Below are 19,350 nucleotides of genomic sequence, written 5' to 3'. Positions count from 1 at the left end.
CGCTATCTCGCATCACCCCCAGATGGGACTGTCAAGTTGCAGGAAAAGCTCAGGGCTCCCACTGATTCTATATTATGGCCAGTTGTATAATTATTTCATTATATATTATAATGTAATAATAATGGAAATAAGTATCCAATAATTGTAATGGGCTTGAGTCATCCCCCAAACCTCCCCCAACCCTGGTCTGTGGAAAACCATCCCCCAACCCCAGTCTGTGGAAAAACTGTTTTCCACAAAATCAGTCCCCGGTGCCAAAAAGGTTGGGAACCGCTGTGGTACAAGGTATGGATCCAATTTCATTCTTTTGCATGTGGATATCCAGTTTTCTCACCTGGGACACTTATTTTTTTTCTTTTTTAGACAAAGTCTTGCTTTGTGGCCTAGGCTGAAGTGCAGTGGTGCAATCACAGCTCACTGCAGCCATGACCTTCCTGGGGTCAGGTGATCCTCCCACCTCACCCTCCAGAGTAGCTGGGACTACAGCTGTGTGCCACCATGCCTGACTAATTTTTTGTATATTTAGTTAAGACAAGGTTTTGCCATGTTGCCCAGACTGGCAATCCACCCACCTCGGCCTCCCAAAGTGTTGGGATTACAGGTGTGCCCAGCCGGGACACTTTTAAAACTCCTCAAGACCAGGCTGTTGCATGGGAAAAAGTACTTGCGAATCATATATCTGATGATATATGATATACCTGATGATATATGATATACCTGATGATATATGATATATCTGATGATATATGATATATCTGATGATATATGATATACCTGATGATATGTCATATGATGAGGGATTAATACTCAGAATATATACAGAACTTCTACAACTTAATAACAAAATACCAAACAAACCAGTTAAAAAACAGGCAAAAGGGCTAGGTGTGGTGGCTCACGCCTGTAATCCCAGCACTTTGGGAGGCCGAGGCAGGTAGATCACAAAGTCAGGAGATCGAGACCAGTCTGGCCAATATTGTGATACCCCGTCTCTACTAAAAATACAAAAATTAGCCAGGCGTGGCGGCACGCACCTGTAGTCCCAGCTACTTGGGAGGCTGAGACAGAAAAGTCTCTTGAACCCAGGAGGCAGAGGTTGCAGTGAGCCAAGATCATGCCACTGCACTCCAGCCTGGCGACACAGGGAGACTAAGTCTCAAAAACAAAACAAAACAAAACAAAACAAAACAAAACAAAACAAAAAAACCCAAACAAACAAAAAACAGGCAAAGGACTTTTCTGCACCCCAGAATCTCTGTGGTGGGGGCACAGGCATCAGAACTCAAGGTTTCCCAGGTGATTCCCATGGGCAGCCCGGAATAAAACCATTGTCTATGACACTGAAATTTTAGTCCCAATTGTATTGGTCTCTGTATTCTCAGTTTCTAGCATGAGGTGTGGCCCATGGACACACAGAATAGGGTGTACACTTGGCCCTGTGGGGACTTTGGGAGATTCTAGTCCTAGAAATTATCAAATAAATGGGCCTCCCAGCACCATGCCATGCCCACTGCTTTGCCAGGTGCATTCAAGAAGATGAACAAGAACTGACCATGGGCTCAGTCCCAGCAGACTGTGGGAGGGATCGAGAGAGACTATAGAGTTGGATAGCTACAGAGTGACGGACAGTGTGGGGCAGGTTGTCTGTTCACAGAATCAGAGAGGTGTGGCTGCCTGGGGGCAGGGCTGGGGCACACACACCCTTGGATGGGATTCCAAGAAGAAGGAAGAGCTCAAGGTGAGCCTGCAAGGAGCCTTGTTGGAGAAGCTTCCCAATTGTTGCAGCAGCTAACTTCTGCAAAAGCCTGTCTGCCCATGCTTTCCACGGTGCCTCCTCATCTTTAACCGGGGATGAGAGCAGCACCTGCCTCACAGGGCGACTGGGAGGATACCTGAGCTAAGGCATGAAAAGCACCTGGAACGGTGCCTGACACATAGGAAGCACTCAATATTATCAGTTATATATTCCATCATTATCTCCTTTAATCTCAACAACCCTAAGAGATGCACACCATTGGCTGGGCATGGAGCTCAGCCTGTAATCCCAGCACTTTGGGAGGCCGAGGCAGGAGGATCACCTGAGCTCAGGAGTTCGAAACCAGCCTGGCCAACATGGTGAAACCCTGTCTCTACTAAAGATAAAAAAAAAAAAAATAGCCAGGCATTGTGGCGCCTGTATTCTCAGCTACTTGGGAGGCTGAACCATGAGAATTGCTTGAACCCGGGAAGTGGAGGATGCAGTGAGTCAAGATTCCACTCCAGCCTGGGTGACAGAGCAAGATCAGACTCTGTCTCAAAAAAAAAAAAAAAAAAAAAAAAAGAGAGAGAGAGAGATGTATATCATTATCTCTTTTTTTTTTTTTTAAGTTGAAACTGGAGCTCAGTGGCCGGGCGCGGTGGCTCAAGCCTGTAATCCCAGCACTTTGGGAGGCCGAGACGGGCGGATCACGAGGTCAGGAGATCGAGACCATCCTGGCTAACACAGTGAAACCCCGTCTCTACTAAAAATACAAAAAAACTAGCCGGGCGAGGTGGCGGGCGCCTGTAGTCCCAGCTACTCGGGAGGCTGAGGCAGGAGAATGGCGTAAACCCGGGAGGCGGAGCTTGCAGTGAGCTGAGATCCGGCCACTGCACTCCAGTCCGGGCGACAGAGCGAGACTCCGCCTCAAAAAAAAAAAAGAAACTGGAGCTCAGAAAGGTGAAGTCAATTGTCCCGTGTCACACAGGAGGAATGAGCCAGGATTCAGATTCTATTGTATCCAGCTCCAAAGCCCATGCACAAATCTTCCACAAAACTTGGGGACCAGAGGCTGGAGTCCTGGAATCCAGGAATCCAGAGTTGGAAGGGGTCACTCAAAGCCATTTTGTCAGGTCTAACCATTTCATTTGTAGAGAAAGATGACCAGAGAAGAGAGCATGTCAGATTGAGGAGGGTGCAGAGCTGAGGCTTCTAAACAGACTGACAGGCAGGACAAGCCACGGCCTTGGCCTCAGCATCAGTCTCCCCACGAGTCAGCAAGCTCTGCCTCTCCCATCTCCAGCCAACACAGCTGAAGGCATACTAAGGAGCTGGGGTACCATCCAGGAGGAGGAGGACGAGCAGCCTCTGCGCCAAGAGCTCACCATCTGCCTCCCACCTCAGGCTGGCAGAGATCACCCCAGAAGCCTCCAGCCCCTATCCCTCTCAGCCTGGGCCTGCAGTCCAGAGACCCTCTGACAGGCCCCCACCGCAGCCTCCTCCCCACTGTGGGGAGGAAGTCAGGCAATTACAGATGACCTTTGCAGGAGAGCAGAATGTAAACTAGAATCCATTTTCCTGTGCAATCTTCATAATTACCACGGCAATTATCCCCAATGAGCCATTGTGACCAAGGCTTCACTCAGCCCAGGTGCTGAGCCTCTCCAGCCAGGTTTTGGTCCTTCACCTTCCCCATCATAGGCTGCCTTTAGTCCCGTGGCACAATCACCTGCACAACTGCTACCTCTCTGCTCTCCAGCTACAACCACACAGCACACAGGGAGCTGACTTCATCCCTGTTGTAGGGATGGGGAAACTGAGGCTCGGCCTCACCAAGGATAAGGGGTCTGTAAGCAGTTGAGTTCTGATAGGAGTTAGATCTTAACACCTCACCTACACCCCATTTCTTCCCACTCTACATTCTCCTGGGCCTGGGTGAGACAGAGGGACCCTCTGAGTAATCTCTCCTTCAGAAACAGTGGGGACATGGAAACACAACTAGCACGATTCAGGAAAGTAGTTTCTAAACCTGTATGTGCAACAAAATCTCCTTTAAAAAATACACATTCCTGGCCAGGCGCGGTGGCTCACGCCTGTAATCCCAGCACTTTGGGAGGCCGAGGTGGGTGGATCACCTGAGGTCAGGAATTCAAGACCAGCCTGGCCAACAGGGTGAAACCCTGTCTCTACTAAAAATACAAAAATTAGCCAGGTGTGGTGGTGCGCACCTGTAATCCCAGATACTGGAGAGGCTGAGGCAGAGGAATTACTTTAACCCAGGAGGTGGAGGCCGCAGAGAGGCAAGATCGTGCCATTGCACTCCAGCCTAGGTGACAGAGTGAGACTCTGGGGAAAAAAAAAAAAAAAAAAAAAAAAACATATTCCTGATCCCCACGTTGGAGATTCTGATTCTGCTGATCTAGGGTAAAATCCAAGTGTCCCTGTTTTGGTTTTCACTTATAAAGTTCCTTCATGTGATTTCAATCATTAGCCCATATATGGGAAATGTTAGGTGATAAAGGAAAGAATTCCTGAATATTTCTTGTTCTTTCCCTCACTGTCACCATTTCCAACAACCAAAAGCTCCTTCTTTTGCACATCTAAATAACCACTGAGAGAGTTAAGGGAAGAGATGTGAGTCATTCACACTTTAGTATAAATAAGCTCACTCAGCTAGCTTTTTGCCTAATGCCTAGCTGAGATCCTGACCATTTTGGGGGAGGAGAAGGTAAGAATTAGGAGTGTTGATGGAGGAGGAAAGAGAAGAGAGCCGGAAGAGGGAGGGAATAGAGCTGCTTCTGAGAGGGGTGTTAAGAGTGAGGCACCTTGAACTGAGCCAAATGACTTGAATGGTAAATACCATAATGGGAAAACCAGAGAGAGGCTTGGACTTACAGTAACTAGCACTAGTGCCAGAGTTCAGGCAACAACTAACCAGTGTTTGCTGGAGCTCTGAGGAAGAGGATGAGCACAGCATAAAAACCTGCCTATACAGGCTGGGCGCGGTGGCTCAAGCCTGTAATCCCAGCACTTTGGGAGGCCGAGACGGGCGGATCACAAGGTCAGGAGATCGAGACCATCCTGGCTAATACGGTGAAACCCCGTCTCTACTAAAGAATACAAAAAACTAGCCGGGCGACGAGGCGGGCGCCTGTAGTCCCAGCTACTTGGGAGGCGGACGCAGGAGAATGGTGTGAACCTGGGAGGCGGAGCTTGCAGTGAGCTGAGATCCAGCCACCGCACTCCAGCCTGGGCGACAGAGCCAGACTCCGTCTCAAAAAAAAAAAAAACCTGCCTATACAGCCGATAGCTGGGGGAGTGATCTAACGCCTCAATACTCAAAGTATGGTCCAAGGACCAGCAGCACTGGCATCACCTGGGAGTTTGTTAGAAATGCGGGCTGTGGCTAGGTTTGGTGGCTCATACCCTAGCACTTTGGGAGGCCAAGGCAGGAGGATTGCTTGAGCCCAGGAGTTCAAGAGCAGCCCAGGCAACACAGCCAAACACCGTCTCTACAAAAAATTTAAAAATTAGCCAGGCATAGTGGTACACACCTGTGGTTCCAGCTACTTGGGAAGCTGAGGTGGGAGGATTGCTGGAGCCCAAGAGGTTTAGGCTGCAGTGAGCTGTGAATACACCACTGCACTCAGGCCTGGGCAACACAGCAAGACTCTGTCTCAAAAAAGAACAAAGAAAAGAGGTCGGGCGCAGTGGCTCACACCTGTAATCCCAGCACTTTGGGAGGCCGAGGCGGGTGGATCACGAGGACAGAAGATCAAGACCATCCTGGCTAACATGTTGAAACCCCGTCTCTACCAAAAATACAAAAAAAATTAGCTGGGCATGGTGGCAGGCGCCTACTCGGGAGGCTGAGGCAGGAGAATGGCATGAACCCGGGAGGCGGAGGTTGCAGTGAGCCGCGATAGCGCCACTGCACTCCAGCCTGGGCGACAGAGCGAGACTCTGTCTCAAAAAAAAAAAAAAAAAAAAAAGAACAAAGAAAAGAAATGCAGGCTCTTAGGACCACCAGACCTACTGAATCAGAATCTTTTAAAAAGGCCCCCAGGAGACACCTGTGTGCATTAAGGTTGGAGAAGCTCTGGTCTAACATTTAAGCACAGCGAGCTCTGGGAATGACCTACTTGGAAGAAGACATTGATGAGCAAGAGGTAGGGGCATACCATGAAACAAAGAATGGAGGTGGGCACTGGGGAACTGGGCAGAGCAGGTTAACTCTACCAAGGAGCTAGCCTGAGTTGCTTTCTAAAGGAAGGGGAGGGTAAGATAGGCCAATAAAACTAACAAGTAGCTAAATTTTGTGTCCTGGACTTGGAATCTACAGCTTGGTTTCAGGGTCAGTTTTACTGATTTTTGTGTGACTTTGCCCAAGTAACTGACCTCAGTTTTGTCTTCTGTCAAATAGAGCTGATATTCTATTTTCTTGCTGCCTTTAGAGATATTATGAGAACCAAAGGAGCTAAGATGAGACAAAGTGCGTTGGAGGCCATGAAACGCTGGACAGGGCAAGTCAAAGCGGCTGCTTCCTAGTGTCCACAAAAGCCTGACCTCCCAGGCAGCAAAGCTTACCCTTGCTCCCTTCCCACACCTGACAGCTGGAATCCCATGCTGAAAGGAGCTGGACAAGCCTGGGCACTTGAGGATGTTATGATCTCACAATACTTTAATGTGTCTGCCAGGATTTGGTTTGGAAGACCCTTAGGATTAGAATCAGGTAGCCAAGTGAGGGTGGCCCAAGGGCTCCCCATATGTCACATCCTCCTACCCACTGGGGAGCATTGGTTCCCCACCAGGCTGCACAACAGAATCAGTGATGTCTGGACCATCAGGGTGACTAAAATGAAAAGACAGATAATATCAAGCGTTGGTGAGGATGCAGAGTAATCAGAACTCTCCAACACTGCTGGTGGGATTGTAAAATGGGATCAGCCATGTTGAAAACTATGCAGCAATCTCTATTGAAGTTCAGCACACATACCCCTTAGACCAGCACTTCCACCCTTGGGCTTACATGCAGCAGAAATGAGTGCCCAGGCCACCAAAAGACATGCACATGAATGCTTGCAGCAGCCATATTCATAGTAGCCCCCAAACAATCCACGTGCCCACCAATAGCTGAAAGACTAAGCAGATAAACTGTGTCCAGTGCTATGCCCTGTGTCACCCCAAAGCCCAGCATCAGGGTGAAGACTCTCCATCCCCCAGCTGCAGGGGGGATTTACTGCTGACAATTCTGAGAGTTCTTTTCCAAGAATTCCCCTCCTCTTGTTGGCCCCCTCCCAGGGGCAACTCATATCCAACAAGTGCTTGACCTAGGCCTGGATCCCTTCCTTGATTCAGGACAACTCTGAAGTGCCCTCCCAGCCCCAGCACTCCATATGGGATCAACTGAGGCCTGTGTTAAAAGGGCATCTTAGCTCATCCTCTCCCACTCTCTGCCCTGTCCCACTTCCCTATCCTCTTTTCTCATGTGTGTGGTTTTTATGTATTTATAACTTTTATTTTAGATACAGGTACATGTGCAGGTTTGTTACATGGGTATATATTGCACCCAGGTAGTAAGTACAGTATCCAATAGGTAGTTTCATGACCCACAGTTCCCTCCTTCCCTCCTCTAGAAGTCCATGGTATCTACTATTCCCATGTTTATATTCTTGGATGCTCAATGTTTAGCTCCCACTTATAAGTGAGCATGCACTGTTTGGTTTTCCGTTTATGCATTAATTCACTTGGAATTATGGCCTCCAGGCCAGGCACAGTGGCTCATGCCTGTAATCCCAGCACTTTGGGAGGCTGAGGCAGGTAGATCACTTGAGGTCAGGAGTTCGAGACCAGCCTGACCAACATGGCGAAACCCCATCTCTACAAAAATACAAAATTAGCCGGGCATGGTGGCACATGCCTGTAATCCCAGCTGGAGGCTGAGGCAGGAGAATCGCTTGGACCCAGGAAGCGGAGGTTGCGGTGAGCTGAGATCGAGCCATTGCACTCCAGCCTGGGCAACAAGAGCAAAACTCTGTCTCAAAATAAATAAAAGTAAATAAAAATTAGCTGGGCATAGTGATGCGTGCCTGTAGCTACAGCTACTGAGGAGGCTGAAGCAGGAGAATTGCTTGAACCCAGGAGAAGGAGGTTGCAATGAGCGGAAATTGCACCACTGCACTACAGCCTGGGCAACAGAGTAAGACTCTGTCTCAAAAAAAAAAAAAGAATTATGGCCTCCAGCTCCATCCATGTTGCTGCAAAGGACATGATTTTATTCTTTCTCATGGTTGCATAATATTCCACAATGACATACCATCTCACACCAGTCAGAATGGCTATAATAAAGGTCAAAAAAGAACAGATGCAGGCAAGGCTGAGAACAAAAGGGAACACATATACACTGTTGGTGGGAATGTAAATGAGTTCAGCCACTACGGAGAGCAGTTTAGAGATTTCTCAAAGAACTGAAAACAGAATTACCATCTGACCCGCAATCCCATCACTGGGGCATATACCCAGAGAAAAACACATCATTCTACCAAAAAGAACATATATTTGTATGTTCATCTCTACACTAGTCGCAATAGCAAAAAAGGGAATCAACGTGGTGGATTAAAGAAAATGTGGTGCATTTACACCATGGAGCACACAGCCCTCTCTTTTTATATGTGGTGTTCCAACGAGCACTTCCCAGCAACCCTCCTGCACACAAGTCTCCAAGTCAGAACCTAACCTACCCCAGTTGGTATCAGGACTGATTCTAGGAAGCAGCCTCTGAACCCTGGGACCCAGAAGCTGGGTCGCCCACTGTCGCTGGTGCTAGGAGAGCTGGCACCCAGCAGGTAGCAGGGAAGAGACCGCACTGCAGGGACAAGAGCTCCCGAATTGGAGAGGCCGGGGGAGTGGTAATTAATTATAAAGTCTGTGGAAGGGGATGGCTGTGCTGGGGCCCGCGTGCACTAAAGAAAGACAACGCAAGGCTGAGTGTGACTCAGCACTAATTTAAGGCCAAGTGAGAAAGCCAAGGGCCTCCTTAGCAGCAAATAAATCCTCCTCTCCTGCAGCTGGAGGGGAGGAAAAAGCTGAGGAGCAGGCCAGGGTGTAGTTATGAGTGGAGCGTAAGACAGAAGAAGTTCAGTGCTCAGCCCACGATGAGTCAGCTGCGTCAAGTTCAGAACCTGCTTGGGAAAGAGTGAGGTGCAGACGTGACCCCCGGCGAGCACCCCCCCTGCTTGAAGACTATGCAGATAGGATCAGGGGCTGGCCCAAGGCCTGGGTGGGACATCAAGTGGGATAAAGGAAGTCAATCCCATAATACGAGGATTAACACCCTGGCAAGAGGGCCTTAACATGCTGCTTGGAGAAAACGAAAGCCCACAGTAGAAGTCGCCAGGGATGCCGTGTCAGGCCGTGGAAGAAAGGATCCAAAGGCCTGGAGAAGAGGGCATGCTTGGGTTTCTGCCATGTCTGGCCAGAAACCCACTCACTATCTGTCTTCTACAGGAAGGTCAGGCAGGCACCTCATTTACCAAGGCCAACGGGAAAGCCCTAAGAAGCCCAGGTGAATGTCCTCTCAAGACCTGCTAGTTGGAGCTGCAGTTACAGAACTGGGTACCCTGACAACAGCGGGGATGACACGATCCCGAAGAAAGAGGCCAGGTGGCGGCTCCTGGTCATCAGAAGCGCAGGCTCAGGAGTCATCAGGTGGAGGTAGTTACCACCGCTAGCAGCCAGGTCAGAGCTGCCAGACCCGCCAAGCCATGGAAATGGTTCATAGATCCCGTGTCCCAGGGCAAGCCAGATGGGCAGCCAACAAGGACACTGCCCACCCGATGCAATCAAAAGAACCCAAGGACTGGGCATGGTGGCTGACACCTGTGATCCCAGCACTTTGGGAGGCCTAAGTGGGAGGATCCCTTGAGCCTAGGAGTTCAAGATCAGCCTGGGCAACACAGAGAGATCTTGTCTCAAAAAAAAAAAAAAGTTTTTAAATTAGCCAGGTGTGGTGGTGCATGCATATGGTCCCAGCCACTCAAGAGGCTGGGGCGGGAGGCTCACTTGAACCCAGAGGTCGAGGCTGCAATCAGTGAGCCTTGATCACACTACTGCACTCCAGCCTAGGTGACAGAGTGAGACCCTGTCTCCAAAAAAAAAAACAAAAAAGAGAGAACATCCAAGGCTTGATGATGGGGGTTGAGGGCAGCAACCCAATGAAAAGTCCTGATCCTTTGAGAAGTTTCCAGACCTGAGTAAGGTTTCACATCCAACTGATGGAAGGAGAGACCAGGTCCCCAGAAGGAAGGACACTGCAACCCTGAATCAGCACATGTGATGATGATTCCATCATCCTTCCCGAGAAGGGCTTACATGCCTTTTACTTGAGTAACCATATGTGGGAGAAAGATGAATACTCAGGCATTTCAAAGACTGTCAGACACAGGGTCCACATGGACATTGGTCTGGGGACCCAACTCTTTGGGTTGGCATCATGGCGCCCTGTTAGGGTGGAAGCATATGGGGGCAGGTGATGAGTGGAGTCCTGGCCTGGCTTTGGCTCACAGGGAGTCCAGTGGATCCCCAGGACATCCAGTGGTGGTCTCGCTGGTCCCTGAGTGTATAATTGGAATAGACACACATTGCAGAACCCCCACACTGGTGCTTTGGCCCGTGGGGCAAAAGCTACTATGATAGCTCTCGGAAGCCTCTGAAACTGCCTCTGAAACTACCTGCCATCAAAGGAAGTGTGGCTGTGGGTTTTCGACGTCGAACCTGCCGGTCTCACCACACACCGCACCACCTAGCACTGCCGCCGGATGGGGTGATGTAACAGCCCTTTGGATGCAGCTGACCAAGAGCTCTACTGTACAGGATGGTGGCTGTAATTCCTGACAATGTGCTGTATTGTTGAGCATTGCTACAAGAATAGATTTTAAGTGTTCTCACCATAAAAGTATGTGAGTTTATGCATATGTTAATTAGCTTGATTTAGCCATTCCACAATTTCAAAACATCATGTTTCACACCATAAAAATATACTTTTTTTTTTTTTGAGACAAACTCTCACTCTATCACCCAGGCTGGAGTGCAGTGGCACCATCTCAGCTCACTGCAACCTCCACCTCCCGGCTCCAGCGATTCTCCTGCCTCAGCCCCCCAAGTAGCTGGAACGACAGGCACACGCCACCACACCTGACTAATTTTTGTATTTTTAGTAGAGACGGGGTTTCACCATGTTGCCCAGCCTGGTCTCGACCTTCTGAGCTCAAGTGATCCGCCTGCCTCGGCCTCCCAAAGTATTAGGATTATGGGTGTGAGCCACTGTGCACAGCCAATACAGACAATTTTTATTTGTCACTTTAAAAAATAATAGGCCAGGTGAGGTGGCTCATGCCTGTAATCCCAGCATTCTGGGAGGTCAAGGCGGGAGGATTGCTTGAGCCCAGGAACTCAAGACCAGCCTGGGCAACAAATCAAACATCCAGTCAATCAAATAAATAATAAAAAAAGGAGGAAGATGAGGTGTCAGCTTGGAGCTGATCCCCTGCAAGGATGGCGAGCTGTCTTCTGGAACACGGCGCACATTGTAATGACTACTGTATGGTGCTGAGTCCCTAATGGGACCAGAATAGATGCATTTAAGAACTACAGGGTAGAAGTAGGAGGAGCCCCACTCACCACCACACCCAGGGACAACTCTGGGCACTGCAAGGTTAGAAATCCTGGTTCCCAAAGGGGAAATAGTTCCGCCAAGAGACAGCAAGAGTCAGATTAAACTTTCAGCTATAACTACCACCACTTCCCTTCAGGTCCCTTGTGGCAAGAAACCAGCAGGGAAAAAACAACAACAACACAGAGTCACCATCCTGGCAGGAATAACTGGCCCTGATCATCCACAGGGGCCTTCTGTAAAAGCCTCACACTGTTTGTACAGCAAGGGCCAGGGAAGAAGAATAGCATTGGCAGCCAGGCAATTCCCTGGGACATCTCTTGGTGCTCCCTTGCCTGGTATTGATGGGAAATGGGCAAGGGCAATGGTCACAGTTTGAGAAGAGCAGGATGGTCAGAGAATCAGACTCCCTCAGACATGAGGGGCCGGGTCCCCTCACAAGGTAAGCCACCTAGACCAACAGAGGTGCTAGCCAAGGTCAGGGTCACTGAAGAGGGAGATTGCAAGTGTCTGTTGTGGACCAGCGTCCTGCTGCAGCAGCAGGACTGTCGCTCGTCTCACTGACCTTCCCCTTATCAGCTTCCCCAGGAAAAGAGACCAACCAGGACCCTGAAGAATCTGTTCCCAGGTGGGATTAATTATTATAAGGGCTCAGATTTCCAAGTAGCATGAGGGGCAGGCTGCGGTGGGTGCTGTAGGTTTGCCACCTCCTCAGGGTGAAGTCGCTTTTGACCCCAGCTGTTGGGGGTGTTGCCTGCTGATGGCCCACGGCTGAGTCCCTCTCTGGACATTGCCCTGGGCTGAAGGGAGCCACCTCGTCCAAGGTTATGCCTCCTCCCCAGAGACAGCCTGCACTGACCAGTGACTACACTGACCAGTGGCTGCACTGACCAGCTGCACTGACCAGTGACTGGTCAATGCAGGGGTGCAAAGCCCTGGCCCCTTGCCTTAATATGGTATGATGTTCAAGAGTCACCCCAGCTTCAGGGCTCCATGTGGGGTCAGCTGAGGCCTCTACTGTGACTTCTCCTTCAGCCCAGTCCTCCATCCTTCAATCCTGTTGATTCCAGCAGCAACCTCCTGAATCCAAACCTCCTGCATCCAAACCTCCTGCATCCAAACCTTCAGCTCAGACTATTTTTTCCAGAGACTAGACCTACGCCAACTACACAGTGGTGGAGAAGGGCAAACCACTCAGCCCACCGGAGCACGGCGGACTCTCACAGATGGCGCACTGAGCGCCAAACAGCACATTCCACGTGATTCCGTGTCTATGAAGTTCCAGAACAGGCAATCCTGATCCTGACAGGAGAGTGGTTACCAGGGGCAGACGTGAACTGGGAAGGGGCAGGAGGGAACCTTCCGGGATGCGGGATCCTGTTCTGTGTAGTGGCTCATGTTCACTGACATGCACTTTGTACTTTAATTAATTGATTAACTGATTGATTGATCGAGACAGGGTCTCACTCCATCGCCCAGGCTGGAGTACAGTGGTGCAATCATAGCTCACTGCAGCCTCAGCCTCCCTGGGCTTAGCTGATCCTCCCACCTCAGCCTCCTAAGCAGCTGGGATTACAGGCGCACACACCCAGCTAATTTTTTTTTTTTTTTTTTTTTTTGGCTAGAGACCAGTGCCGTGTTGCCCACACTGGTCTCAAACTCCTGAGTTCAAGTAATTTGCCTGCCTCAGCCTCCCAAGGTGCTGGGATTACAGGCGTGAGCCACCACACCCAGCTATATCTCAATTTAAAAAATACCAATGCCCAGGCCCCAGCCTAGTTAAATTAGAAAAGTCTAATGTGTGGCCAGGGTCCAGAAGACCCTAGGCTGGGGTCGGCTGCAGTGGAGAGAGGCGCTGTCCCGACATGCAGAGCGGCTGTACCGAGGCTCCAAGGCAGGAGGAGAGAGAGGGGCCCACGGAGCAGGGCCCCGGGAAGGCAGCCTTACACGGCTGACAGGGTAGCAGTGGGTACAGAGTGGCCCAGGTGTGTTGTGCCCATAGAGCTTAGGGGAGGGAGGAAGAGGACCAGCAATGGCAACGTCACCTTCTCGCTGTCTGGCCTTGGGACATCACTTTCCCTGTCTGGACCCCAGTGTCCTCCCAGCTGGTGCAGCACTGGACTGGAATGGGAGGCGGGAGGGACAGGGTCTAGTCGAATCCCAGTTCCATACCCCATGCCCTCCAGGCCCCGTTCAGACCTCAGTCCTGCCCTAGCTGGCAACTTACCTGGCCCCCTTCCTGTTTTCTCATCTGCAAAGCGGGGGTGATGGCGCCTACTTCACCCGGTGGCTGTGAGAACGGCATTGGAGACAAATATTTTACAACACCTCCTCCTCCCTCCCTCTCAGCTGACAGCTGTGCCGCTTATTTCTCTGAGAAAAAGAGAGGCACCTAGAGACACTGCGGCCCCACACCCACCTCACCCCACCCCTAGGCCCTGCCGCCCTCCCCATGGATTCCCAGGCCCCCTGTCCCTCCACCCCTCACCCCTTAGGCTGCGCACTCCTGCTGCCGGGCTGGGATGTGCTCTCCCCTCTCCCCAATGATCGGTTTTCCCTCACCTAGAATCTTCCCATCCAGAGAGAATCATGCTGTTGTTTCTCTCATTTAAGAGAAAGTCGAAAGGGCCCCCTAGACCGCCCAGTGCCCCCCACGTTGTGGGCCCATGTGTCTCCTCCCTCCGGTGGCAGAGGACACTCCTGGAAAGGCCTGCCTATCCTCTCCATCTCCACTCCCTCCGACGCCTTTCCAGTCGGCCTCTGGCCCTCACCAGCCACTGCTGACCCCCATGGCCAGTCTCCAGTCCTCCTCCTTGGCAGCACGCTGTCCGCCCTGGCACCCGTGCCTCCGGGCTCCTCAGACACCATACTCCCACTCTGTGTCACACCTCCGTCTCCCTGGGTGGGCCCTCACATGGCCAGGACTCAGGCCTGGGGCCTCTTCTCTTCTCCACTCATGTCTACTCCCTCTGGGATCTCATCAGAGCAGTGGCCTTAGATCTCCCTGAACTCCAGCCTCACACATCCACCCACCTCCTCAACGGCCCCACTTGGATGTAGGTACAGGCCAACTTAACATGTCCCCATATGACAGCCCCCAGCCTGTTCCAACGCTGGCCTTTGCCATCTCAGGACACAACACCACTGTTCACCCAAGAACTTAGGAACCTCCCTCACCCTACACCCCGCTGACTCTCCCTTCAAAATATATGCAGAATCCAGCCACCTCTCACCTGTCAGCCACAGATACCAGGGTCTGCCCCAGCCCCCTCTCCTACCCGGAGGGCTATGTGGCCTTCTAATAAGCCCCCCTGCTTCTACCCTCGCCCCCGACTGTCTATCTGCCAGACGGCAGCTGCAGTCATCTTTTTAAAACATAAATAATGTCACTAAAGTTGATATACAATCCCCCACTGCTAAATTTGACTGGCTTTTTTTAAAATTGAAAAATAAAAACACAAATATAACTTTGACACATCACACCCCTGCCGAAACCCTCCAATGAGTGACTCACCCATCTGAGAACAGGTTGGCTGTGCCTCCGGGCCCCAACCTGTTGACTCATCCTCACCTCCCCCACTCCCCACGACCACTCTCCACACCTCACTCCACCCCAGACACCCTGTGCTTCCTCTTCCCTGTCTCGGAGCTAGCACCTGCGGCTTCCTGTCCCGAGATCCTCCTCCCTTGATATCTGCAGGGCACATTTCCTTGCTTTAAGTCTCTGATTCATGATCCTGGCCCCCACTTTTGCCCCATCCAGAACAGGCAGCCCATGCCCCACACCCCTTACTTAAACCCTCATCCTGCTTTATTTTCCTTTGTAATACTTGTCACTTCCTAATATATTTGTGTGTGTATGTGGATATATATTTTTTAATTAATAGATTTTATTTTTTAGAGCAGTTTTAGGCTCATAGAAAAATTGACTAGAAAGTACAGAGAGTTCCCATACACCCCCTCCCCCCCCCACAGTAGCCACCCTTACTGTCCATACTGTGCATCTGTGTGGTACATTTGTTAGGACTGATGAACCTACATTGACACATCATTATCACCCAGAGTCCATAGTTTACATTAGGGTTCACTCTTGGTGATGTGTATTCTATAGGTTTTGACTCATGTTGATAACAGGTATCTACCACTGTAGTATCATACAGAAAAGTTGCCCTGCCCTAAAAATCCTCTGTGCTTTCTACCTATTTATCACTCCCTGCCCCACCCCAATCTCTGATAACCACTGATCTTTTTACTATCTCCATAGTTTTTCCTTTTCCAGAATGTCACCTAGTTGGAATCACACAGTATGTGGCCTTTTCATGTTGGCTTCTTTCACTTAGTAAAACGCATTTAAGGTTCCGCCTTGTCTTTTTGTGGCTTGATAGCTCATTTATTTTGAACACTGAATAATATTCCATTGCCAGGATGTGCCACAGTTTATATAACCATTCGCCTACTGAAGGACATCTTGATTGCTTCTAAATGTTGGCAATGAAATGTCTTGACATTCACAGGACACAGCAGCATGATAAAGGCCCTGATGGGCTGGACGCAGTAGCTCACGCCTGTAATCCCAGCACTTTGGGAGGCTGTGGTGGGTGGATCACGAGGTCAGGAGTTCAAGGCCAGCCAGACCAAGATGGTGAAACCCCGTCTCTACTAAAAATACAAAAATTAGCCAGGCACGGTGGCAGGTGCCTATTATCCCAGCTACTCGGGAGGCTGAAGCAGGAGAATCGCTTGAACCAGGGAGGCAGAGCTTGCAGTGAGGTGAGAATGTGCCACTGCACTCTAGCCTGCACGACAGAGCAAGACTTCATCTCAAAAAAAAAAAAAAAAAAAAAAGGCCCTGATGAGGCCTGCACTGAAGAGCACCCTTTACCTGGGTTGAACCTAAAAGTAAATTTCCCAAATTTGACCATGGACAATCTGTCCAGGTGCTACCTCCCACCTCCTGGGTGCCACAGGAGCTCACACTAGGATGACAAGTCCCCTCTCTCAGCTGGGGCAGCCCATAAAGTCCTTGAAGGGGCTGAGCACGGTGGCTCATGCCTGTAATCCCAACACTTTGGGAGGCCGAGGCAGGTGGATCATCTGAGGTTGAGAGTTCGAGACCAGCCTGACCAAAATGGAGAAACCCCATCCCTAACTAAAAATACAAAATTAGCCTGGCATGGTGGCACATGCCTGTAATCTCAGCTACTCGGGAGGCTGAGGCAGGAGAATCGCTTGAACCCAGGAGGCGGAGGTTGCAGTGAGCCGAGATCGCACCATTGCACTCCAGACTGGGCGACAGGAGTGAAGCTCCGTCTCAAAAAAAAAAAAAAGAAAAAAGTCCCTGAAGGAGAAAGACTGTGGCTAAGAGCCACAGAGCAGGGCACCAGAACCCACGTAAAGGGAGCAGTGGAATTTGGAGGTTTGGAGCACATGTGCCCAGCTGGGGTGAGGACCCCTAGAGGAGCAGTAGGAACTAAACTGAGACCCAACTCTGGTGCCCACGGGCTACGTGGCCCTGTGCAAGCCACTCCCCTCCTCTGTCCTGCAGCATTACTGTAAGATGAAGGGGCTGGGCAAGGTTGGTTCTACAGCCCAGGGCCCTTTGTCCAGAGCTTCAGAGGTTATTGGATGGGGCCTTAGGTTGACTTCTAGAATTCAAAAAGTCTGGGTCGGGCGTGGTAGCTCACGCCTGTAATCCCAGCACTTTGGGAGGCCAATGTGGGCAGATCACTTGAGCCCAGGAGTTCGAGATCAGCCTGGATAACATGGCAAAACTCCGTATCTACTGAAAATGCAAAACATTAGCCAGGCGTGGTTGCTTACACCTGTAGTCCCAGCTACTTGGGAGGCTGAGGTGGGAGGATCACTTGAACCCAGGAAGTCGAGGCTGCAGTAAGCCATGATCGTGCCACTGCACTCCAGCCTGGGCAACAAGAGTGAGACCCTGTCTCAAAAAAAAAAAAAGGTTAAACACGGAGTTGGCCGGGCACCGTGGCTCACAACTGTAATCCCAGCACTGTGGGAGTGGGAGGCCAAAGTGGGCAGACCACCTGAGATCAGGAGTTCAAGACCAGCCTGGCCAACATGGCAAACCCTGTCTCTACTAAAAAATACAAAAATTAGCCGGGCATGGTGGCAGGCGCATGTAATCCCAGCTACTCAGGAGGCTGAGGTAAGGAGAATTAATTGAACCCGGGAGGCAAGAGAAGGTTGCAGTGAGCCGATATCATGACATTGCACTCCAGCCTAGGCAACAGAGTGAGACTCCATCTCAAACAAAAAAACCAAAAAAAAAAAAAAACATTGAGTTACCATATGACCCAGCAATTCTGCTCCTAGGTATATATCCAAGAGAAATGAAAACATATGTTCACACAAAACACGCATATAAATGCTCTTAGATGCATTATTCATAAAAACAAAAAAGTGGAAACAACTCAAATGTCCATCAATGGATGAACGGATAAACAAAATGTAGTATATTCACACAAGGCAATAGGATTCAACCATGAAAAGGAACACAGTAGTTACATGCTACAAAGGGGGATGACCCTTAGAAACATTATACTAAGTGAAAGAAACCAAGGCGAGGCGCGGTGGCTCACGCCTGCAATCCCAGCACTTTGGGAGGCCGAGGCAGGCAGATCACCTGAGGTCAGGAGTTTAAGACTAGCCTGCCCAACATGGTGAAACCCCATGTCTACTAAAAATACAAAAATTTGCCAGGCAGGGTGGCACGTGCCTGTAATCCCAGCTACTTGGGAGGCTGAGGCAGGAGAATCTCTGGAACCCGGGAGGTGGAGAGATGGCAGTGAGCTGAGATTACGTCACTGCACTCCAGCCTGGGCAACAGAGCAAGACTCCTTCTCAAAAACACAAAAACATAGGCCAGGCATGGTGGCTCATGCCTGTAACCCCAGCACTTTGGGAGGCCAAGGTGGGCAGATCACCTGAGGTTGAGAGTTCGAGACCATCCTGACCAACCTGGAGAAACCCCATCTCTACTAAAAATACAAAATTGGACAGGTGTGGTGGTGCATGCCTGTAATCCCAGTTACTCGGGAGGCTGAGGCAGGAGAATCGCTTGAATCCAGGAGGTGGAGGTTGCGGTGAGCCGAGATCACACCATTGCACTCGAGCCTGGGCAACAAGAGCGAAATTCCGTCTCAAAACAAACAAACAAATGAAAAAAGAAGCCAGTGACAAAAGGCTCATATGATTCAATTTATGTGAATCTTCCAGAATAAGCAAATTTATAGAGACAGAAAGTTGTTTGGTGGTTTCCAGAGCTGAGGGAGGGGGAATTAGGAAGTAGCTGTTAATGGATATGGAGTTTCTTTTTGGAGTTATGGAATATTCTGGAATTAGATAGTGATTACCCAACTTTGTAAATATACTAAAAGCCACTGAAGTGTACATTTGAAAAGGGTAAATATTATGGTATATGAATCATATTTCAATAAAAAAATGTGTTTATATAAAAGATCCACAGCTCCTTGGAGAGCTGGCTAAGTCTAGCTCTGAGGAACATGGAACATCTTCACACCAGAAAGCACGGGCATTTTCAAAGACTGGTGTTAACGTATGAAAAGGATGTCAGAAGCCGGGCGCAGTGGCTTGCGCATGTAATCCCAGTACTTTGGGAAGCCAAGGTGGCTAGATCATTTGAGATCAGGAGTTTGAGACCACCCTGGCCAACATGGTGAAATCCCATCTAAAGATACTGAAGATACAAAAATTAGCCAGGCATGGTGACGCACACCTGCAGCCCCAGCTACTCGGGGGGCTGAGGCAGAAGAATCACTTGAATCCAGGGAGGTGGAGATTGCAGTGAGCCGAGATCACACTACTGCACTCCAGCCTGGGCAACAGAGTGAGAACTTGTCTAAAAACAAAGAAAAGAAAGAAAGAAAATGATGTCAGAGTCCACTTGAAGAAGTTCCCA

General features: G+C 50.0%; 1 protein-coding gene across 2 annotated transcripts in view; it reads right to left on the bottom strand.

The window, feature by feature from the left end:
* PACSIN1 (protein kinase C and casein kinase substrate in neurons 1) overlaps positions 1-19,350 on the bottom strand; it is a 75,626-nt gene that overhangs the window by 40,577 nt on the left and 15,699 nt on the right. The window contains exon 1 of one of the 2 annotated variants that reach the window (XM_033216851.1): positions 13,636-13,758. The exons of the other annotated variant lie outside the window; for it this stretch is intronic. The gene's annotated coding sequence lies outside the window, so the exon portion shown is untranslated. Of the gene's footprint in view, positions 1-13,635; positions 13,759-19,350 lie in introns of those variants that run through there. 2 annotated transcript variants of the gene reach the window in all.

The sequence above is a fragment of the Trachypithecus francoisi genome, unplaced genomic scaffold (genome assembly GCF_009764315.1).
Source record: "Trachypithecus francoisi isolate TF-2019V2 unplaced genomic scaffold, Tfra_2.0 Lachesis_group10, whole genome shotgun sequence".
Lineage (NCBI taxonomy): Eukaryota > Metazoa > Chordata > Mammalia > Primates > Cercopithecidae > Trachypithecus > Trachypithecus francoisi.
Note: the sequence above shows the minus strand (reverse complement) of the source record. Positions and strands in the feature narration are given on the sequence as shown.